The 24,807-nt window shown below is 49.8% G+C and overlaps 1 pseudogene; it reads right to left on the bottom strand.

Annotated features, from left to right (window-relative positions):
• Positions 1-1,257: 1,257 nt before the first annotated feature.
• Positions 1,258-24,807, bottom strand: part of LOC124027527 — a 34,074-nt pseudogene continuing 10,524 nt past the window's right edge.

Below are 24,807 nucleotides of genomic sequence, written 5' to 3'. Positions count from 1 at the left end.
ACGGTTCAACCCAGCCCTGTGAGTTGAGACAGACGGTTCCACCCAGCCCTGTGAGTTGAGACAGACGGTTCCACCCAGCCCTGTGAGTTGAGACAGACGGTTCCACCCAGCCCTGTGAGTTGAGACAGACGGTTCCACCCAGCCCTGTGAGTTGAGACAGACGGTTCCACCCAGCCCTGTGAGTTGAGACAGACAGTTCCCACTCCAGCCCTGTGAGTTGAGACAGACGGTTCCACCCAGCCCTGTGAGTTGAGACAGGTTCAACCCAGCCCTGTGAGACAGATCGTCTAACCCAGCCCTGTGAGACAGACGGTTCAACCCAGCCCTGTGAGACAGACGGTTCAACCCAGCCCTGTGAGACAGACGGTTCCACCCAGCCCTGTGAGTTGAGACAGACGGTTCCACCCAGCCCTGTGAGACAGACGGTTCCACCCAGCCCTGTGAGACAGACGGTTCAACCCAGCCCTGTGAGTTGAGACAGACGGTTCAACCCAGCCCTGTGAGTTGAGACAGACGGTTCAACCCAGCCCTGAGAGACAGACGGTTCACCCAGCTGCCATCACCTCCAGGCTTGTTAAGGGAGACTGGTGTTGAAGGAAAGGGGGCTGTGTGTTGAGGTGAGACCGTTACACAGGGGTAAGAAGGAGCTGTCAGGGCTGGTGTGGTGGTATCTGTGGGGTTCAGGGAGAGAGGAGGCTGGGGTATCTAGCATCCCCCCCCCCCCTCAGGAGAAGCCTAGAGAGTTCGTGTGGTGGGGTTGAGGGAGAGGGAGAGGGAGGCTGGGGTAATCTGCCCCCCAGGAGAAGCCTAGAGAGTTCGGTGGTGGGGTTGAGGGAGAGAGGAGGCTGGGGTACTCCACCCCCCTCCCCTCAGGAGAAGCCTAGAGAGTTCGTGTCAGGGCTGTGTGGTGGGGTTGAGGGAGAGGGAGGCTGGGGTAATCCCCTCAGGAGAAGCCTAGAGAGTTCGTGTGTCAGGGCTGGTGTGGTGGGGTTGAGGGAGAGGGGAGGCAGGGTAATCCCCCCCTCAGGAGAAGTTTAGAGTTCGTGGTCAGGGCTGGTGTGGTGGGGGTTGAGGGAGAGGGGAGGCTGGTAATCCCCCCTCAGGAGAAGCCTAGAGAGTTCGTGTCAGGGCTGGTGTGGTGGGGCTGAGGGAGAGGGAGGCTGGGGTAATCCCCCCCCCTCAGGAGAAGCCTAGAGAGTTCGTGTCAGGGCTGGTGTGGTGGGGTTGAGGGAGAGGGGAGGTTGGGGTAATCCCCCCCTCAGGAGAAGCCTAGAGAGTTCGTGTCAGGGCTGGTATGGTGACGTAGTCTGGACATGGTGTTCATGTAGGTGTTCGAGGGCTTCAGGGAGGTGGTACAGCCCTGGGCCTGAGGGAAACGCTGGTGGTAACGGTCCAGACGCAGGTACTTCACCGTCACCAGCTTACCTGGGAGGGGGCAGTAGGTAGGGAGGGGGGGGGGGGGTAGAGTGTAGGGAGGTGAGGGGGGGCAGTAGGTAGGTAGGGGGGGGGGGCAGTAGGTAGGGAGGGGGGGGCAGTAGGTAGGGGAGGGGGGCAGTAGGTAGGAGGGGGTAGGTAGGGGAGGGGGGCAGTAGGTAGGGAGGGGGGCAGTAGGTAGGGAGGGGGCAGTAGGTAGGGGGGGGGGCAGTAGGTAGGGAGGGGGTCAGTAGGTAGGGGAGGGGGGGTCAGTAGGTAGGGGAGGGGGGCAGTAGGTAGGTAGGGAGGGGGGGGGGGCAATGGGTAGGGAGGAGGGGGTAAGGGTAGGGAGGGGGCAGTAGGTAGGAGGGGGGCAGTAGGTAGGGGGCAGTAGGTAGGGAGGGGGGCAGTAGGTAGGGAGGGGGGCAGTAGGTAGGAGGGGGGTCAGTAGGTAGAGGGGGTCAGTAGGTAGGGAGGGGGTCAGTAGGTAGGGAGGGGGTCAGTAGGAGGGAGGGGGCAGTAGGTAGGAGGCAGTAGGTAGGGGGGGGGTCAGTAGGTAGGGAGGGTAGGGAGGGGAGTGAGGCAGTAGGGAGGGGAGGGGGCAGTAGGGAGGGGAGGGGGCAGTAGGAGGAGGAGTCAGTAGGGAGGAGGGAGTCAGTAGGAGAGGAGTCAGTAGGGAGGGGGGAGTAGGTAGGGAGGGGAGGGAGGGGCAGTAGGTAGGGAGGGGCACGAGGTAGGGAGGGGGGGCAGTAGGGGGCAGTGAGGTAGGGAGGGGGGGCAGTAGGCAGGGAGGGGGAGTAGGTAGGGGAGGGGTAGGTAGGGAGAGGGGGGCAGTAGGTAGGGAGGGGGGGGGGGGGGTAGGGGGGAGGGGGAGTAGGGAGGGAGGGGGGGGCAGTAGGTAGGGGAGGGGAGGCAGGATAGGGAGGGGAGGGGGGGGCAGTAGGTAGGGAAGGAGGGGGTAGGGAGGGAGGGGAGGGAGGCAGTAGGTAGGGAGGGGAGTCAGTAGGGAGGGGAGGCAGTAGGTGAGGGAGGGGAGGCAGTAGGTAGGGAGGGGAGGCAGTAGGTAGGGAGGGGAGGCAGTAGGTAGGGGAGGGGAGGGGCAGTAGGGAGGGGAGGGGAGGGGCAGTAGGTAGGGGAGGGGAGGCAGTAGGTAGGGGGGGGGTCAGTAGGTAGGTAGGGGGGCGCAGTAGGTAGGTAGGGGGGCAGTAGGTAGGGAGGGGGGGGGGGGTAGGGAGGGGGCAGTAGGTAGGGAGGGGGCAGTAGGTAGGAGGGGGGCAGTAGGTAGGGAGGGGTAGGAGGGAGGGGGGCAGTAGGTAGGGAGGGGGGCAGTAGGTAGGGAGGGGGGCAGTAGGTAGGGAGGGGGCAGTAGTAGGGAGGGGGGCAGTAGGTAGGTAGGGGGAGTAGGGAGGGGGGGGGCAGTAGGTAGGGAGAGAGAGAGCGAGAGACAATGAAAACCAACCATGTGACTAAATCTCTTAAATCCTTCCTATTTTATCCGGTATCAATGATCACAGCCCCACATGAATAGTAGTACAAAATGCTATTGGCTCAAAGTTAGCAAACAAGGGCTATTGGCTTTGATCCAGGTGGTGAGATAAAATGGTCAACAATAAGGAAGTCAGCAGGTAACAACAAGGTTCATTAGAGGACGGAAGGACAACGAAGGACAATCAAAGACTAGTGTTGTTGTTGCTAAAGTCATTTAAAATATATTTTAAAAAGTGATTTTACCATCGAACCAGGAGCCATGTAGCGCCTTGAAGGCTTTCCCTGAGTGTTCTGCTGACAGACACTTCACATAGACACAGCCCTGGAGAGAGAGGAGAGAGAGGTTAACAAGCTCTTCTATCACAGGTTATAAACACAGCCCTGGAGAGAGAGGAGAGAGGAGGTTAACAAGCTCTACTATCACAGGTTATAGACACAGCCCTGGAGAGAGGAGAGACCAGAGGTTAACAAGCTCTACTATCACAGGTTATAGACACAGCCCTGGAGAGAGAGGAGAGAGAGAGGTTAACAAGCTCTACTATCACAGGTTATAGACACAGCCCTGGAGAGAGAGGTTAACAAGCTCTACTATCACAGGTTATAGACACAGCCCTGGAGAGAGAGGAGAGAGAGAGGTTAACAAGCTCTACTATCACAGGTTATAGACACAGCCCTGGAGAGAGAGGAGAGAGAGAGGTTAACAAGCTCTACTATCACAGGTTATAAACACAGCCCTGGAGAGAGAGAGGTTAACAAGCTCTTCTATCACAGGTTATAGACACAGCCCTGGAGAGAGAGCTGTTGAGAGAGAGGATATATAAACAAGCTCTTCTATCACAGGATATATAACACAGATGGCTGCCAGTTCTGTCTGTCGGGTGGCTATGCAACCAGATGGCTGTTGGTTCTACCTGGATATATAACCAGATGGCTGTTGGTTCTACCTGGATATATAACCAGATGGCTGTTGGTTCTACCTGGATATATAACCAGATGGCTGTTGGTTCTACCTGGATATATAACCAGATGGCTGTTGGTTCTACCTGGATATATAACCAGATGGCTGTTGGTTCTACCTGGATATATAACCAGATGGCTGTTGGTTCTACCTGGTCAGTGGATATATAACCAGATGGCTGTTGGTCCTACCTGGTCAGTGGATATATAACCAGATGGCTGTTGGTTCCACCTGGTCAGTGGATATATAACCAGATGGCTGTTGGTTCCACCTGGTCAGTGGATATATAACCAGATGGCTGTTGGTTCCACCTGGTCAGTGGATATATAACCAGATGGCTGTTGGTTCCACCTGGTCAGTGGATATATAACCAGATGGCTGTTGGTTCCACCTGGTCAGTGGATATATAACCAGATGGCTGTTGGTTCCACCTGGTCAGTGGATATATAACCAGATGGCTGTTGGTTCCACCTGGTCAGTGGATATATAACCAGATGGCTGTTGGTTCCACCTGGTCAGTGGATATATAACCAGATGGCTGTTGGTTCCACCTGGTCAGTGGATATATAACCAGATGGCTGTTGGTTCCACCTGGTCAGTGGATATATAACCAGATGGCTGTTGGTTCCACCTGGTCAGTGGATATATAACCAGATGGCTGTTGGTTCCACCTGGTCAGTGGATATATAACCAGATGGCTGTTGGTTCCACCTGGTCAGTGGATATATAACCAGATGGCTGTTGGTTCCACCTGGTCAGTGGATATATAACCAGATGGCTGTTGGTTCCACCTGGTCAGTGGATATATAACCAGATGGCTGTTGGTTCCACCTGGTCAGTGGATATATAACCAGATGGCTGTTGGTTCCACCTGGTCAGTGGATATATAACCAGATGGCTGTTGGTTCCACCTGGTCAGTGGATATATAACCAGATGGCTGTTGGTTCCACCTGGTCAGTGGATATATAACCATGTGTTCCACCTGGTCAGTGGATATATAACCAGATGGCTGTTGGTTCTACCTGGTCAGTGGATATATAACCAGATGGCTGTTGGTTCTACCTGGTCAGTGGATATATAACCAGATGGCTGTTGGTTCCACCTGGTCAGTGGATATATAACCAGATGGCTGTTGGTTCCACCTGGTCAGTGGATATATAACCAGATGGCTGTTGGTTCCACCTGGTCAGTGGATATATAACCAGATGGCTGTTGGTTCCACCTGGTCAGTGGATATATAACCAGATGGCTGTTGGTTCCACCTGGTCAGTGGATATATAACCAGATGGCTGTTGGTTCCACCTGGTCAGTGGATATATAACCAGATGGCTGTTGGTTCCACCTGGTCAGTGGATATATAACCAGATGGCTGTTGGTTCCACCTGGTCAGTGGATATATAACCAGATGGCTGTTGGTTCCACCTGGTCAGTGGATATATAACCAGATGGCTGTTGTTCCACCTGGTCAGTGGATATATAACCAGATGGCTGTTGGTTCTACCTGGTCAGTGGATATATAACCAGATGGCTGTTGGTTCCACCTGGTCAGTGGATACATAACCAGATGGCTGTTGGTTCCACCTGGTCAGTGGATATATAACCAGATGGCTGTTGGTTCCACCTGGTCAGTGGATATATAACCAGATGGCTGTTGGTTCCACCTGGTCAGTGGATATATAACCAGATGGCTGTTGGTTCCACCTGGTCAGTGGATATATAACCAGATGGCTGTTGGTTCCACCTGGTCAGTGGATATATAACCAGATGGCTGTTGGTTCCACCTGGTCAGTGGATATATTACCATGTGTTCCACCTGGTCAGTGGATATATTACCATGTGTTCCACCTGGTCAGTGGATATATAACCAGATGGCTGTTGGTTCCACCTGGTCAGTGGATATATAACCAGATGTCTGTTAAAGTGTTAAATCAAAATGTTTTATATTTGAGATTCTTCAAAGTAGGCACCCTCTGACAGCTTTGCACACTCTTGGCATTCTCTCAACCAGCTTCATGAGGTAGTCATCTGGAATGCATTTTCAATGAACAGGTGTGCCTGGTTTTCTTGGTGCGTTTGAGCCAATCAGTTGTGTTGTGATCAGTTAGGGGTGGTATACAGAAGACAGCACCTATTTGGTAAAAGAATAGGGAGCCGCTTGGAACACAGCCATTGCTTGATAGAACAGCTGTGACAGACACTCACCTCTCTGGAGTTCTTGTCGACAGCGATGTGGACGATGCCGTCGTTGTCACAACACTTCTCCAAGATGGCCTCGTGGATGGCCAGATGCCAGTTTTCACCAACCTCCCTGTTACACACACACACACACACACGTAAAGGGGTCAGATGTCATCTAGACGTCCGAACCCACCTCTAACCTGGTAGTCAAGAACACACAGGTAAGATAGGACAGTACATGTGGCACATACACGTGTCATTCCACTGGGATAGCCGTTCCATCACGGGACAATCTCACATGCAGACAGACACTTCCAGCCCAGGGAAAACACTTGATACAATATACATCCACATCTGAGAGAGCCCGCCCACGCCCAAGAGAGAGCCCGCCCACGTCCCCGTCCAAGAGAGAGCCCGCCCACGTCCAAGAGGGAGCCCGCCCACGTCCAAGAGGGAGCCCGCCCACGTCCAAGAGGGAGCCCGCCCACGTCCAAGAGAGAGCCCGCCCACGTCCAAGAGAGAGCCCGCCCACGTCCAAGAGAGAGCCCGCCCACGTCCAAGAGAGAGCCCGCCCACGTCCACGAGAGAGCCCGCCCACGCCCAAGAGAGAGCCCGCCCACGCCCAAGAGAGAGCCCGCCCACGCCCAAGAGAGAGCCCGCCCACGCCCAAGAGAGAGCCCGCCCACGCCCAAGAGAGAGCCCGCCCACGTCCAAGAGAGAGCCCGCCGTCGTCCAAGAGAGAGCCCGCCGTCGTCAACGTCCACACCTAAGAGACTCTGCCGACGTCCACACCTAAGAGAGTCTGCCGACGTCCACATCTAAGAGAGTCTGCCGACGTCCACATCTAAGAGAGTCTGCCGACGTCCACATCTAAGAGAGTCTGCCGACGTCCACGTCAACATCTAAGAAAGTCTGCCTACGTCCACGTCAACATCTAAGAGAGTCTGCCAACGTCCACGTCTAAGAGAGTCTGCCGACGTCCACATCTAAGAGAGTCTGCCGACGTCCACGTCAACATCTAAGAGAGTCTGCCGACGTCCACGTCAACATCTAAGAGAGAGTCTGCCAACGTCCACGTCAACATCTAAGAGAGAGTCTGCCAACGTCCACGTCAACATCTAAGAGAGAGTCTGCCAACGTCCACGTCAACATCTAAGAGAGTCTGCCAACGTCCACATCTAAGAGAGTCTGCCAACGTCCACATCTAAGAGAGTCTGCCAACGTCCACATCTAAGAGAGTCTGCCAACGTCCACATCTAAGAGAGTCTGCCAACGTCCACATCTAAGAGAGTCTGCCAACGTCCACATCTAAGAGAGTCTGCCAACGTCCACATCTAAGAGAGTCTGCCAACGTCCACATCTAAGAGAGTCTGCCAACGTCCACGTCAACATCTAAGAGAGTCTGCCAACGTCCACATCTAAGAGAGTCTGCCGACGTCCACATCTAAGAGAGTCTGCCGACGTCCACATCTAAGAGAGTCTGCCAACGTCCACATCTAAGAGAGTCTGCCAACGTCCACATCTAAGAGAGTCTGCCAACGTCCACATCTAAGAGAGTCTGCCGACGTCCACGTCAACATCTAAGAGAGTCTGCCGACGTCCACGTCAACATCTAAGAGAGTCTGCCGACGTCCACGTCAACATCTAAGAGAGTCTGCCAACGTCCACGTTAACATCTAAGAGAGTCTGCCAACGTCCACATCTAAGAGAGTCTGCCAACGTCCACGTCAACATCTAAGAGAGTCTGCCAACGTCCACGTCAACATCTAAGAGAGTCTGCCAACGTCCACATCTAAGAGAGTCTGCCAACGCCCACGTCAACATCTAAGAGAGTCTGCCAACGTCCACGTCAACATCTAGAGAGTCTGCCAACGTCCACATCTAGAGAGTCTGCCAACGTCCACGTCAACATCTAGAGAGTCTGCCAACGTCCACGTCAACATCTAAGAGAGTCTGCCAACGTCCACATCTAAGAGAGTCTGCCAACGTCCACGTCAACATCTAAGAGAGTCTGCCAACGTCCACGTCAACATCTAAGAGAGTCTGCCAACGTCCACATCTAAGAGAGTCTGCCAACGTCCACGTCAACATCTAAGAGAGTCTGCCAACGTCCACATCTAAGAGAGTCTGCCAACGTCCACATCTAAGAGAGTCTGCCAACGTCCACATCTAAGAGAGTCTGCCAACGTCCACATCTAAGAGTCTGCCAACGTCCACGTCAACATCTAAGAGAGTCTGCCAACGTCCACATCTAAGAGAGTCTGCCAACGTCCACGTCAACATCTAAGAGAGTCTGCTGATACCGACATGCAAAGAGAGTGTTTTAGTCCCCTGACAAGTACATGCTCATCCCTAACCCCGACAGAACCTTAAAGACTGATGGTGAACACATGGACTTAGTAACACCCTCTGGTACTCACATGACTGGATCAAACATGTTTCTGATCTTCAGACACGGTGTTAAACTGTTGGGAGGAGTTCCTCCTGTCCAGAGGGAACGCTGAGAGAAGAGAGACAGACAGGAAAGAGACGTTCGATGGAGAAAAAGACAGGAAATGTGTTAGATGGACAAGAGACAGACAAGAGACGCTAGATGGACAGTATAGCAGCAGGGAAGAAACATTTTCTTATTTCTGACATGAAACTACACGACCAAAAAGGACGTGGACATCGAACATCACATTTCGTAACCACGGGTATTAATAGGGAGTTGGTAGTGCCCTACGTAGGGAACAGGGTGCCATTTGGGAGCACACTAGGAATGGGGGACGGGTTAGTTACCTTTGCCCTGCCAGACTTTGGAGGGGATGAGTGAGATCTGGTCGCAGCTCAGAGAGGGCTGGAGCCACCTCCACACCAGGAAGTCGGCTCCGCCAATCCGCTGAGACTCTGTCCTGATACGGCTCTCATTGGCTGAGAGGAAGGTCACAGCCCGGTCCCAAACCTTCTTCAGCTTCTTTCTGGAATGGTAGAATAGAAACGAACAGTCATTATGACTAGCTTGTCTCTAAATGGTAGAATAGAAACAAACAGTCATTATGACTAGCTTGTCTCTAAATGGTAGAATAGAAACTAACATATCTTGAGACTCTAACCACATAGCCTAGTGGTTAGAGTGTAGAGGTGGCAGGGTAGCCTAGTGGTTAGAGTGTAGAGGCGGCAGGGTAGCCTAGTGGTTAGAGTGTAGAGGCGGCAGGGTAGCCTAGTGGTTAGAGTGTAGAGGCGGCAGGGTAGCCTAGTGGTTAGAGTGTAGAGGCGGCAGGGTAGCCTAGTGGTTAGAGTGTAGAGGCGGCAGGGTAGCCTAGTGGTTAGAGTGTAGAGGCGGCAGGGTAGCCTAGTGGTTAGAGTGTAGAGGCGGCAGGGTAGCCTAGTGGTTAGAGTGTAGAGGCGGCAGGGTAGCCTAGTGGTTAGAGTGTAGAGGCGGCAGGGTAGCCTAGTGGTTAGAGTGTAGAGGCGGCAAGGTAGGCTAGTGGTTAGAGTGTAGAGGTGGCAGGGTAGCCTAGTGGTTAGAGTGTAGAGGTGGCAGGGTAGCCTAGTGGTTAGAGTGTAGAGGTGGCAGGGTAGCCTAGTGGTTAGAGTGTAGAGGTGGCAGGGTAGCCTAGTGGTTAGAGTGGAGGGGCGGCAGGGTAGCCTAGTGGTTAGAGTGTAGAGGCGGCAGGGTAGCCTAGTGGTTAGAGTGTAGAGGTGGCAGGGTAGCCTAGTGGTTAGAGTGGAGGGGTGGCAGGGTAGCCTAGTGGTTAGAGTGTAGAGGTGGCAGGGTAACCTAGTGGTTAGAGTGGAGGGGTGGCAGGGTAGCCTAGTGGTTAGAGTGTAGAGGTGGCAGGGTAGCCTAGTGGTTAGAGTGTAGAGGTGGCAGGGTAGCCTAGTGGTTAGAGTGTAGAGGTGGCAGGGTAGCCTAGTGGATAGAGTGTAGAGGCGGCAGGGTAGCCTAGTGGTTAGAGTGTAGAGGTGGCAGGGTAGTCTAGTGGTTAGAGTGTAGAGGCGGCAGGGTAGCCTAGTGGTTAGAGTGTAGAGGTGGCAGGGTAGCCTAGTGGTTAGAGTGTAGAGGTGGCAGGGTAGCCTAGTGGTTAGAGTGGAGGGGTGGCAGGGTAGCCTAGTGGTTAGAGTGTAGAGGTGGCAGGGTAGCCTAGTGGTTAGAGTGGAGGGGTGGCAGGGTAGCCTAGTGGTTAGAGTGTAGAGGCGGCAGGGTAGCCTAGTGGTTAGAGTGTAGAGGTGGCAGGGTAGCCTAGTGGTTAGAGTGTAGAGGTGGCAGGGTAGCCTAGTGGTTAGAGTGTAGAGGTGGCAGGGTAGCCTAGTGGTTAGAGTGTAGAGGTGGCAGGGTAGCCTAGTGGTTAGAGTGGAGGGGTGGCAGGGTAGCCTAGTGGTTAGAGTGTAGAGGTGGCAGGGTAGCCTAGTGGTTAGAGTGTAGAGGTGGCAGGGTAGCCTAGTGGTTAGAGTGTAGAGGTGGCAGGGTAGCCTAGTGGTTAGAGTGTAGAGGTGGCAGGGTAGCCTAGTGGTTAGAGTGTAGAGGTGGCAGGGTAGCCTAGTGGTTAGAGTGTAGAGGTGGCAGGGTAGCCTAGTGGTTAGAGTGTAGAGGTGGCAGGGTAGCCTAGTGGTTAGAGTGTAGAGGTGGCAGGGTAGCCTAGTGGTTAGAGTGGAGAGGCGGCAGGGTAGCCTAGTGGTTAGAGTGTAGAGGCGGCAGGGTAGCCTAGTGGTTAGAGTGTAGAGGCGGCAGGGTAGCCTAGTGGTTAGAGTGTAGAGGCGGCAGGGTAGCCTAGTGGTTAGAGTGTAGAGGCGGCAGGGTAGCCTAGTGGTTAGAGTGTAGAGGCGGCAGGGTAGCCTAGTGGTTAGAGTGTAGAGGCGGCAGGGTAGCCTAGTGGTTAGAGTGTAGAGGCGGCAGGGTAGCCTAGTGGTTAGAGTGTAGAGGCGGCAGGGTAGCCTAGTGGTTAGAGTGTAGAGGGGGCAGGGTAGCCTAGTGGTTAGAGTGTAGAGGCGGCAGGGTAGCCTAGTGGTTAGAGTGTAGAGGTGGCAGGGTAGCCTAGTGGTTAGAGTGTAGAGGCGGCAGGGTAGCCTAGTGGTTAGAGTGTAGAGGCGGCAGGGTAGCCTAGTGGTTAGAGTGTAGAGGTGGCAGGGTAGCCTAGTGGTTAGAGTGGAGGGGTGGCAGGGTAGCCTAGTGGTTAGAGTGTAGAGGCGGCAGGGTAGCCTAGTGGTTAGAGTGTAGAGGGGGCAGGGTAGCCTAGTGGTTAGAGTGGAGGGGTGGCAGGGTAGCCTAGTGGTTAGAGTGTAGAGGCGGCAGGGTAGCCTAGTGGTTAGAGTGTAGAGGTGGCAGGGTAGCCTAGTGGTTAGAGTGGAGGGGCGGCAGGGTAGCCTAGTGGTTAGAGTGTAGAGGCGGCAGGGTAGCCTAGTGGTTAGAGTGTAGAGGCGGTAAGAGGCCACTTTGTAGTTCACATTTCATTGAGAAGGTTTATTTTTTTTGTGAAAGCATTTCCATCTACCAGAAGACTGTTGTCAGCATCATTGCTAACGGCTACACTTAGTGGTAGACAAAGGCGCACACAGACAAGGGCATTCCTGTGCCGTTGCCTCAAAATACACAAAATAAAATTTAAATAATAATAATCACTGAGTACGGTTACACACAATACAATTATCGCGCACAGCCAGGTTAATATAATAGTTATTATTGTGCATAGTCAGGTTAATATAATAGTTATTATTGTGCACAGTCAGGTTAATATAATAGTTATTATTGCGCACAGCCAGGTTAATATAATAGTTATTATTGTGCACAGTCAGGTTAATATAATAGTTATTATTGTGCATAGTCAGGTTAATATAATAGTTATTATTGTGCACAGTCAGGTTAATATAATAGTTATTATCGTGCATAGTCAGGTTAATATAATAGTTATTATTGTGCACAGTCAGGTTAATATAATAGTTATTATCGTGCATAGTCAGTCAGGTTAATATAATAGTTATTATTGTGCATAGCCATGTCCTGGGGCTGAACCAGGTAGTCTCTGACGTGAGGGATGGGCAGGTAGTAGGTTAGTACTGACCTGTCCTGGGGCTGAACCAGGTAGTCTCTGACGTGAGGGATGGGCAGGTAGTAGGTTAGTACTGACCTGTCCTGGGGTTGGACCAGGGAGTCTCTGACGTGAGGGATGGGCAGGTAGTAGGTTAGTACTCACCTGTCCTGGGGTTGGACCAAGGAGTCTCTGACGTGAGGGATGGGCAGGTAGTAGGTTAGTACTCACCTGTCCTGGGGTTGGACCAAGGAGTCTCTGACGTGAGGGATGGGCAGGTAGTAGGTTAGTACTGACCTGACCTGGGGTTGGACCAAGGAGTCTCTGACGTGAGGAATGGGCAGGTAGTAGGTTAGTACTGACCTGTCCTGGGGTTGGACCAAGGAGTCTCTGACGTGAGGGATGGGCAGGTAGGAGATTAGTACTCACCTGTCCTGGGGTTGGACCAGGGAGTCTCTGACGTGAGGGATGGGCAGGTAGGAGATTAGTACTCACCTGTCCTGGGGTTGGACCAGGGAGTCTCTGACGTGAGGGATGGGCAGGTAGGAGATTAGTACTCACCTGTCCTGGGGCTGAACCAGGGAGTCTCTGACGTGAGGGATGGGCAGGTAGGTTAGTACTCACCTGTCCTGGGGCTGAACCAGGGAGTCACTGACGTGAGGGATGGGCAGGGAGGAGGTTAGTACTCACCTGTCCTGGGGTTGGACCAGAGAGTCTCTGACGTGAGGGATGGGCAGGTAGGAGGTTAGTACTCACCTGTCCTGGGGTTGGACCAGGGAGTCTCTGACGTGAGGAATGGGCAGGTAGGGCTGGAGGTCATTGTTTTCCTGACACGATGCGTTGTGGATCTTCAGAACACCGATGATTCTCTCCACCATGTCATACATCTGCCTGGTCTCCTCTTCCTCTCTCCTCCAACGATACTTCATATAGTAGAATACACCCCACACCAGACCAATCACTAGAGAGAGAGAGAAGGTTAGATTAAATACTTCATATAGTAGAACACACCTCACACCAGACCAATCACTAGAGAAGGAGAGAAGGTTAGATTAGATACTTTCATATAGTAGAATACACCTCACACCAGACCAATCACTAGAGAGAGGTTAGATTAGATACTTCATATAGTAGAATACACCTCACACCAGACCAATCACTAGAGAGAGGTTAGATTAGATACTTCATATAGTAGAATACACCCCACACCAGACCAATCACTAGAGAGAGAGGTTAGATTAGATACTTCATATAGTAGAATACACCCCACACCAGACCAATCACTAGAGAGAGGTTAGATTAGATACTTCATATAGTAGAATACACCTCATACCAGACCAATCACTAGAGAGAGAGGTTAGATTAGATACTTCATATAGTAGAATACACCTCACACCAGACCAATCACTAGAGAGAGAGGTTAGATTAGATACTTCATATAGTAGAATACACCCCACACCAGACCAATCACTAGAGAGAGGTTAGATTAGATACTTCATATAGTAGAATACACCTCACACCAGACCAATCACTAGAGAGAGAGGTTAGATTAGATACTTCATATAGTAGAATACACCTCACACCAGACCAATCACTAGAGAGAGAGGTTAGATTAGATACTTCATATAGTAGAATACACCTCACACCAGACCAATCACTAGAGGTTAGATTAGATACTTCATATAGTAGAATACACCTCACACCAGACCAATCACTAGAGGTTAGATTAGATACTTCATATAGTAGAATACACCCCACACCAGACCAATCACTAGAGAGAGGTTAGATTAGATACTTCATATAGTAGAATACACCTCACACCAGACCAATCACTAGAGAGAGAAGGTTAGATTAGATACTTCATATAGTAGAATACACCTCACACCAGGCCAATCACTAGAGAGAGAGAAGGTTAGATTAGATACTTCATATAGTAGAATACACCCCACACCAGACCAATCACTAGAGAGAGAGGTTAGATTAGATACTTCATATAGTAGAATACACCTCACACCAGACCAATCACTAGAGAGAGGTTAGATTAGATACTTCATATAGTAGAATACACCCCACACCAGACCAATCACTAGAGGTTAGATTAGATACTTCATATAGTAGAATACACCTCACACCAGACCAATCACTAGAGGTTAGATTAGATACTTCATATAGTAGAATACACCTCACACCAGACCAATCACTAGAGAGAGAGAGAAGGTTAGATTAGATACTTCATATAGTAGAATACACCTCACACCAGACCAATCACTAGAGGTTAGATTAGATACTTCATATAGTAGAATACACCTCACACCAGACCAATCACTAGAGAGAGAGGTTAGATTAGATACTTCATATAGTAGAATACACCTCACACCAGACCAATCACTAGAGAGAGAGGTTAGATTAGATACTTCATATAGTAGAATACACCCCACACCAGACCAATCACTAGAGAGAGAGAGAGAGGTTAGATTAGATACTTCATATAGTAGAATACACCTCACACCAGACCAATCACTAGAGGTTAGATTAGATACTTCATATAGTAGAATACACCTCACACCAGACCAATCACTAGAGAGAGGTTAGATTAGATACTTCATATAGTAGAATACACCTCACACCAGACCAATCACTAGAGAGAGGTTAGATTAGATACTTCATATAGTAGAATACACCCCACACCAGACCAATCACTAGAGAGAGAGGTTAGATTAGATACTTCATATAGTAGAATACACCCCACACCAGACCAATCACTAGAGAGAGGTTAGATTAGATACTTCATATAGTAGAATACACCTCATACCAGACCAATCACTAGAGAGAGGTTAGATTAGATACTTCATATAGTAGAATACACCTCACACCAGACCAATCACTAGAGAGGTTAGATTAGATACTTCATATAGTAGAATACACCCCACACCAGACCAATCACTAGAGAGAGGTTAGATTAGATACTTCATATAGTAGAATACACCTCATACCAGACCAATCACTAGAGAGAGGTTAGATTAGATACTTCATATAGTAGAATACACCCCACACCAGACCAATCACTAGAGAGAGAGGTTAGATTAGATACTTCATATAGTAGAATACACCTCACACCAGACCAATCACTAGAGGTTAGATTAGATACTTCATATAGTAGAATACACCTCACACCAGACCAATCACTAGAGAGAGAGGTTAGATTAGATACTTCATATAGTAGAATACACCTCACACCAGACCAATCACTAGAGAGAGAAGGTTAGATTAGATACTTCATATAGTAGAATACACCTCACACCAGGCCAATCACTAGAGAGAGAGAGGTTAGATTAGATACTTCATATAGTAGAATACACCTCACACCAGACCAATCACTAGAGAGAGGTTAGATTAGATACTTCATATAGTAGAATACACCCCACACCAGACCAATCACTAGAGGTTAGATTAGATACTTCATATAGTAGAATACACCTCACACCAGACCAATCACTAGAGGTTAGATTAGATACTTCATATAGTAGAATACACCTCACACCAGACCAATCACTAGAGAGAGAGAGAAGGTTAGATTAGATACTTCATATAGTAGAATACACCTCACACCAGACCAATCACTAGAGAGAGAGGTTAGATTAGATACTTCATATAGTAGAATACACCTCACACCAGACCAATCACTAGAGAGAGAAGGTTAGATTAGATACTTCATATAGTAGAATACACCTCACACCAGGCCAATCACTAGAGAGAGAGAGGTTAGATTAGATACTTCATATAGTAGAATACACCTCACACCAGACCAATCACTAGAGAGAGGTTAGATTAGATACTTCATATAGTAGAATACACCCCACACCAGACCAATCACTAGAGGTTAGATTAGATACTTCATATAGTAGAATACACCTCACACCAGACCAATCACTAGAGGTTAGATTAGATACTTCATATAGTAGAATACACCTCACACCAGACCAATCACTAGAGAGAGAGGTTAGATTAGATACTTCATATAGTAGAATACACCTCACACCAGACCAATCACTAGAGAGAGGTTAGATTAGATACTTCATATAGTAGAATACACCTCATACCAGACCAATCACTAGAGAGAGAGGTTAGATTAGATACTTCATATAGTAGAATACACCTCACACCAGACCAATCACTAGAGAGAGAGGTTAGATTAGATACTTCATATAGTAGAATACACCCCACACCAGACCAATCACTAGAGAGAGGTTAGATTAGATACTTCATATAGTAGAATACACCTCATACCAGACCAATCACTAGAGAGAGGTTAGATTAGATACTTCATATAGTAGAATACACCCCACACCAGACCAATCACTAGAGAGAGAGGTTAGATTAGATACTTCATATAGTAGAATACACCTCACACCAGACCAATCACTAGAGGTTAGATTAGATACTTCATATAGTAGAATACACCTCACACCAGACCAATCACTAGAGAGAGAGGTTAGATTAGATACTTCATATAGTAGAATACACCTCACACCAGACCAATCACTAGAGAGAGAAGGTTAGATTAGATACTTCATATAGTAGAATACACCTCACACCAGGCCAATCACTAGAGAGAGAGGTTAGATTAGATACTTCATATAGTAGAATACACCTCACACCAGACCAATCACTAGAGGTTAGATTAGATACTTCATATAGTAGAATACACCTCACACCAGACCAATCACTAGAGGTTAGATTAGATACTTCATATAGTAGAATACACCTCACACCAGACCAATCACTAGAGAGAGAGGTTAGATTAGATACTTCATATAGTAGAATACACCTCACACCAGACCAATCACTAGAGAGAGGTTAGATTAGATACTTCATATAGTAGAATACACCCCACACCAGACCAATCACTAGAGAGAGAGAGAGAGGTTAGATTAGATACTTCATATAGTAGAATACACCTCACACCAGACCAATCACTAGAGGTTAGATTAGATACTTCATATAGTAGAATACACCTCACACCAGACCAATCACTAGAGAGAGAGGTTAGATTAGATACTTCATATAGTAGAATACACCTCACACCAGACCAATCACTAGAGAGAGAGGTTAGATTAGATACTTCATATAGTAGAATACACCTCACACCAGACCAATCACTAGAGGTTAGATTAGATACTTCATATAGTAGAATACACCTCACACCAGACCAATCACTAGAGGTTAGATTAGATACTTCATATAGTAGAATACACCTCACACCAGACCAATCACTAGAGAGAGAGGTTAGATTAGATACTTCATATAGTAGAATACACCCCACACCAGACCAATCACTAGAGAGAGAGAAGTTAGATTAGATACTTCATATAGTAGAATACACCTCACACCAGACCAATCACTAGAGAGAGAGAGAGAAGTTAGATTAGATACTTCATATAGTAGAATACACCTCACACCAGACCAATCACTAGAGAGAGAGAGAGAAGTTAGATTAGATACTTCATATAGTAGAATACACCTCACACCAGACCAATCACTAGAGAGAGAGAGAGAGAAGTTAGATTAGATACTTCATATAGTAGAATACACCTCACACCAGACCAATCACTAGAGAGAGAGAAGGTTAGATTAGATACTTCATATAGTAGAATACACCTCACACCAGACCAATCACTAGAGAGAGGTTAGATTAGATACTTCATATAGTAGAATACACCTCACACCAGACCAATCACTAGAGAGAGGTTAGATTAGATACTTCATATAGTAGAATACACCTCACACCAGACCAATCACTAGAGAGAGGTTAGATTAGATACTTCATATAGTAGAATACACCTCACACCAGACCAATCACTAGAGAGAGGTTAGATTAGATACTTCATATAGTAGAATACACCTCACACCAGACCAATCACTAGAGAGAGGTTAGATTAGATACTTCATATAGTAGAATACACCTCACACCAGACCAATCACTAGAGGTTAGATTAGATACTTCATATAGTAGAATACACCCCACACCAGACCAATCACTAGAGAGAGGTTAGATTAGATACTTCATATAGTAGAATACACCCCACACCAGACCAATCACTAGAGAGAGAGAGAGAAGTTAGATTAGATACTTCATATAGTAGAATACACCTCACACCAGACCAATCACTAGAGGTTAGATTAGATACTTCATATAGTAGAATACACCCCACACCAGACCAATCACTAGAGAGAGAGAGAGAAGTTAGATTAGATACTTCATATAGTAGAATACACCTCACACCAGACCAATCACTAGAGAGAGAGAGAGAAGTTAGATTAGATACTTCATATAGTAGAATACACCCCACACCAGACCAATCACTAGAGAGAGAGAGAGAAGTTAGATTAGATACTTCATATAGTAGAATACACCTCACACCAGACCAATCACTAGAGAGAGAGAGAGAAGTTAGATTAGATACTTCATATAGTAGAATACACCTCACACCAGACCAATCACTAGAGAGAGAGAGAGAAGTTAGATTAGATACTTCATATAGTAGAATACACCTCACACCAGACCAATCACTAGAGAGAGAGAGAGAAGTTAGATTAGATACTTCATATAGTAGAATACACCTCACACCAGACCAATCACTAGAGAGAGAGAGAGGTTAGATTAGATACTTCATATAGTAGAATACACCCCACACAGGAGAAGCACCCTGTGGATGACTGTAAAGAGGAGAGGAGACATGTCTAACCTGTTAGGATGAGCAGCACCCTGTGGATGACTGTAAAGAGGAGGCCTGTTAGGATGAGCAGCACCCTGTGGATGACTGTAAAGAGGAGGAGACATGTCTAACCTGTTAGGATGAGCAGCACCCTGTGGATGACTGTAAAGAGGAGGAGACATGTCTAACCTGTTAGGATGAGCAGCACCCTGTGGATGACTGTAAAGAGGAGAGGAGACATGTCTAACCTGTTAGGATGAGCAGCACCCTGTGGATGACTGTAAAGAGGAGGAGGTCTGTTAGGATGAGCAGCACCCTGTGGATGACTGTAGAGGAGAGGAGACATGTCTAACCTGTTAGGATGAGCAGCACCCTGTGGATGACTGTAAAGAGGAGGAGACATGTCTAACCTGTTAGGATGAGCAGCACCCTGTGGATGACTAAAGAGGAGGCGGCCTGTTAGGATGAGCAGCACCCTGTGGATGACTGTAAAGAGGAGAGGAGACATGTCTAACCTGTTAGGATGAGCAGCACCCTGTGGATGACTGTAAAGAGGAGGAGACATGTCTAACCTGTTAGGATGAGCAGCACCCTGTGGATGACTGTAAAGAGGAGGAGACATGTCTAACCTGTTAGGATGAGCAGCACCCTGTGGATGACTGTAAAGAGGAGGAGACATGTCTAACCTGTTAGGATGAGCAGCACCCTGTAGATGACTGTAAAGAGGAGGAGACATGTCTAACCTGTTAGGATGAGCAGCACCCTGTGGATGACTGTAAAGAGGAGAGGAGACATGTCTAACCTGTTAGGATGAGCAGCACCCTGTGGATGACTGTAAAAAAGGCTCTTCTGAAGCGGCAGGAGAAGGACATCTTGGGGTGGGTCGACTCCAGACGAGTCACCTCACTCACGTCCGCTACTGCCTCCTCTGGGGTATCCCCGATCAGCCTGGGAGAGGAGGAGGAGAGGGAGAGAAGGAGTGAGGGAGAGAAGGAGTGAGGGAGAGAAGGAGTGAGGGAGAGAAGGAGTGAGAGAGAGAAGGGGAGAGAAGAGAGAAGGGGGAGGGAGAGAGAAAGAGAGGAGGGAGAGAAGGAGTGAGGGGGAGGAGGGAGAGAGAAGAGAGGAGGAGGAGGGAGAGAGAAGAGAGGAGGGAGAGAGAAGAGGAGGGAGAGAAGGAGTGAGGGGGAGGAGGGAGAGAGAAGAGAGGAGGAGGAGGGAGAGAGAAGAGAGGAGGGAGAGAGAAGAGAGGAGGGGGAGAGAAGAGAGGAGGGGGAGAGAAGAGAGGAGGGGAGCGAAAGGAAGGGGGGAGGAGGGAGAGAGAGGAGGGAGATAGGAGAGGGGGGGGAGAGGGATGTTCCATTAGTATGAGAATACATCATAGGGGTTGATAACAGGGTTAGGCACCAAACACAAGAACACAGACAAACAGAAAGGGACCACCCAATCAGGGAGGGACCACACAATCAGAGAGGGGCCACCCAATCAGGGAGGGGCCACCCAATCAGGGAGGGGCCACCCAATCAGGGAGGGGCCACCCAATCAGGGAGGGGCCACCCAATCAGGGAGGGGCCACCCAATCAGGGAGGGGCCACCCAATCAGGGAGGGGCCACCCAATCAGGGAGGGGCCACCCAATCAGGGAGGGGCCACCCAATCAGGGAGGGGCCACCCAATCAGGGAGGGGCCACCCAATCAGGGAGGGGCCACCCAATCAGGGAGGGACCACCCAATCAGGGAGGGACCACCCAATCAGGGAGGGACCACCCAATCAGGGAGGGACCACCCAATCAGAGAGGGACCACCCAATCAGGGAGGGACCACCCAATCAGGGAGGGACCACCCAATCAGAGGGACCACCCAATCAGGGAGGGACCACCCAATCAGGGAGGGACCACCTGTCCGATATGAAATGCCTGTTTCTGTTTTCTGCCGCGTGTCCTAATGACCACGACCCAATATGCTCTCCTCTTCAGAGACTCTTAGAAGAGAAACCATGGTTACCGTATGCCAACGTCCTCCCCTGTCCTAATGACCACGACCCGATATGCTCTCCTCTTCAGAGAATCTTAGAAGAGAAACCATGGTTACCGTATGCCAACGTCCTCCCCTGTCCTAATGACCACGACCCGATATGCTCTCCTCTTCAGAGAATCTTACAACTTCCGGCGCCGACAGAGATGGCCGCCTCGCTTCGCGTTCCTAGGAAACTATGCAGTTTTTTTTTTTTTTTTTTACATGTTATTTCTTACATTAGTACCCCAGGTCATCTTAGGTTTCATTACATACAGTCGAGAAGAACTACTGAATATAAGATCAGCATCAACTCACCATCAGTACGACCAAGAATATGATTTTAGCGACGCGGATCCTGTGTTCTGCCTTACAAACAGGACAACGGAATGGATCCCAGCCGGCGACCCAAAAAAACGACTCCGTAAAAGAGGGAAACGAAGCGGTCTTCTGGTCAGACTCCAGAGACGGGCACATCGTGCACCACTCCCTAGCATTCTTCTCGCCAGTATCCAGTCTCTTGACAACAAGGTTGATGAAATCCGAGCAAGGGTAGCATTCCAGAGGGACATCAGAGACTAACTTTCTTTGCTTCACGGAAACATGGCTCACTGGAGAGACGCTATCGGAGGCGGTGCAGCCAGCGGATTTCTCCCCGCATCGCGCCGACAGAAACAAACATCTTTCTGGTAAGAAGAGTGGTGGGGGCGTATGCCTCATGACTAACGAGACGTGTTGTGATCAAAGAAACATACAGGAACTCAAATCCTTCTGTTCACCTGATTTAGAATTCCTCACAATCAAATGTCGACCGCATTATCTACCAAGAGAATTCTCTTCGATTATAATCACAGCCGTATATATTCCCCCCCAAGCAGACACATCGATGGCTCTGAACGAACTTTATTTGACTCTTTGCAAACTGGAATCCATTTATCCGGAGGCTGCATTCATTGTAGCTGGGGATTTTAACAAGGCTAATCTGAAAACAAGACTCCCTAAATTTTATCAGCATATCGATTGCGCAACCAGGGGTGGAAAAACCTTGGATCATTGTTACTCTAACTTCCGCGACGCATATAAGGCCCTGCCCCGCCCTCCTTTCGGAAAAGCTGACAAGGACTCCATTTTGAGGACAATACAGTGCCACTGACACGGCCTGCAACGAAAACATGCGGACTCTCTTTCACTGCAGCCAAGGTGAGTAAGACATTTAAACGTGTTAACCCTCGCAGGCTGCAGGCCCAGACGGCATCCCCAGCCGCGCCCTCAGAGCATGCGCAGACCAGCTGGCCGGTGTGTTTACGGACATATTCAATCAATCCCTATACCAGTCTGCTGTTCCCACATGCTTCAAGAGGGCCACCATTGTTCCTGTTCCCAAGAAAGCTAAGGTAACTGAGCTAAACGACTACCGCCACGTAGCACTCACTTCCGTCATCATGAAGTGCTTTGAGAGACTAGTCAAGGACCATATCACCTCCACCCTACCTGACACCCTAGACCCACTCCAATTTGCTTACCGCCCAAATAGGTCCACAGACGATGCAATCTCAACCACACTGCACACTGCCCTAACCCATCTGGACAAGAGGAATACCGATGTGAGAATGCTGTTCATCGACTACAGCTCGGCATTCAACACCATAGTACCCTCCAAGCTCGCCATCAAGCTCGAGAACCTGGGTCTCAACCCCGCTCTGTGCAACTGGGTACTGGACTTCCTGACGGGCCGCCCCCAGGTGGTGAGGGTAGGCAACAACATCTCCACCCCGCTGATCCTCAACACTGGGGCCCCACAAGGGTGCGTTCTGAGCCCTCTCCTGTACTCCCTGTTCACCCACGACTGCGTGGCCACCCACGCCTCCAACTCAATCATCAAGTTTGCGGACGACACAACAGTGGTAGGCTTGATTACCAACAACGACGAGACGGCCTACAGGGAGGAGGTGAGGGCCCTCGGAGTGTGGTGTCAGGAAAATAACCTCACACTCAACGTCAACAAAACTAAGGAGATGATTGTGGACTTCAGGAAACAGCAGAGGGAACACCCACCCTATCCACATCGATGGAACAGTAGTGGAGAGGGTAGTAAGTTAAGTTCCTCGGTATACACATCACAGACAAACTGAATTGGTCCACTCACACAGACAGCATCGTGAAGAAGGAGCAGCAGCGCCTCTTCAACCTCAGGAGGCTGAAGAAATTTGGCTTGTCACCAAAAGCACTCACAAACTTCTACAGATGCACAATCGAGAGCACCCTGGTGGGCTGTATTACCGCCTGGTGCGGCAACTGCTCTGCCCACAACCGTAAGGCTCTCCAGAGGGTAAGTGAGGTCTGCACAACGCATCACCGGGGGCAAATTACCTGCCCTCCAGGACACCTACACCACCCGATGTTACAGGAAGGCCATAAAGATCATCAAGGACAACAACCAACCGACCCACTGCCTGTTCACCCCGCTATCATCCAGAAGGCGAGGTCAGTACAGGTGCATCAAAGCTGGGACCGAGAGACTGAAAAACAGCTTCTATCTCAAGGCCATCAGACTGTTAAACAGCCACCACTAACATTGAGTGGCTGCTGCCAACACACAGACACTGACTCAACTCCAGCCACTTAAATAATGGGAATTGATGGGAAATGATGTAAAATATATCACTAGCCACTTTAAACAATGCTACCTAATATAATGTTACATACCCTACATTATTCATCTCATATGCATACGTATATACTGTACTCTATATCATCCTTATGTAATACATGTATCACTAGCCACTTTAACTATGCCACTTTGTTTACATACTCATCTCATATGTATATACTGCACTCAATACCATCTACTGTATCTTGCCTATGCTGCTCTGTACCATCACTCATTCATATATCTTTATGTACATATTCTTTATCCCCTTACACTGTGTATAAGACAGTAGTTTTGGAATTGTTAGTTAGATTACTTGTTGGTTATCACTGCATTGTCGGAACTAGAAGCACAAGCATTTCGCTACACTCGCATTAACATCTGCTAACCATGTGTATGTGACAAATTTGATTTGATTTCTTAGAAGAGAAACGATGGTTACCGTATGCCAACGTCCTCCCCTGTCCGTATGATCCACTCCAGAGCGAGGAGAACCCAGAAACGGTACTGTTCATTCTGCTGCAGGAGATAGTCAGAGGCTTCCTTCAGAGACAGGCTCCTGTTGGCCTGCTGCTGCTCCGGGGCGGTACAGTCATGTTGGCCTGATGGGGACAACATTAACGTGAGCTGCAGATAAACCACTTATTTACAAGAAGGGCGGAGACAGACAGATGGGGGCGGAGACAGACAGACGGGGGGCGGAGACAGACAGACGGGGCGGAGACAGACAGACGGGGGCGGAGACAGACAGACGGGGGGCGGAGACAGACAGACGGGGGGCGGAGACAGACAGACGGGGCGGAGACAGACAGACGGGGGGCGGAGACAGACGGGGGCAGAGAGACACGGGGGGCGGAGACAGACAGACGGGGGGCGGAGACAGACAGACGGGGGGCGGAGACAGACAGACGGGGGGGCGGAGACAGACAGACGGGGGGCGGAGACAGACAGACGGGGGGCGGAGACAGACAGACGGTGGGCGGAGACAGACAGACGGTGGGCGGAGACAGACAGACGGTGGGCGGAGACAGACAGACGGTGGGCGGAGACAGACAGACGGTGGGCGGAGACAGACAGACGGTGGGCGGAGACAGACAGACGGTGGGCGGAGACAGACAGACGGTGGGCGGAGACAGACAGACGGTGGGCGGAGACAGACAGACGGTGGGCGGAGACAGACAGACGGTGGGCGGAGACAGACAGACGGTGGGCGGAGACAGACAGACGGTGGGCGGAGACAGACAGACGGTGGGCGGAGACAGACAGGCGGTGGGCGGAGACAGACAGGCGAGGGGGGCGGAGACAGACAGGCGGGGGCGGAGACAGACAGACGGGGGCGGAGACAGACAGACGGGGGCGGAGACAGACAGACGGGGGGCGGAGACA

The sequence above is a fragment of the Oncorhynchus gorbuscha genome, unplaced genomic scaffold, assembly GCF_021184085.1.
Source record: "Oncorhynchus gorbuscha isolate QuinsamMale2020 ecotype Even-year unplaced genomic scaffold, OgorEven_v1.0 Un_scaffold_3330, whole genome shotgun sequence".
NCBI classification, from domain to species: Eukaryota; Metazoa; Chordata; class Actinopteri; order Salmoniformes; family Salmonidae; genus Oncorhynchus; species Oncorhynchus gorbuscha.
This window is presented reverse-complemented; position numbering and strand designations above follow the sequence as displayed.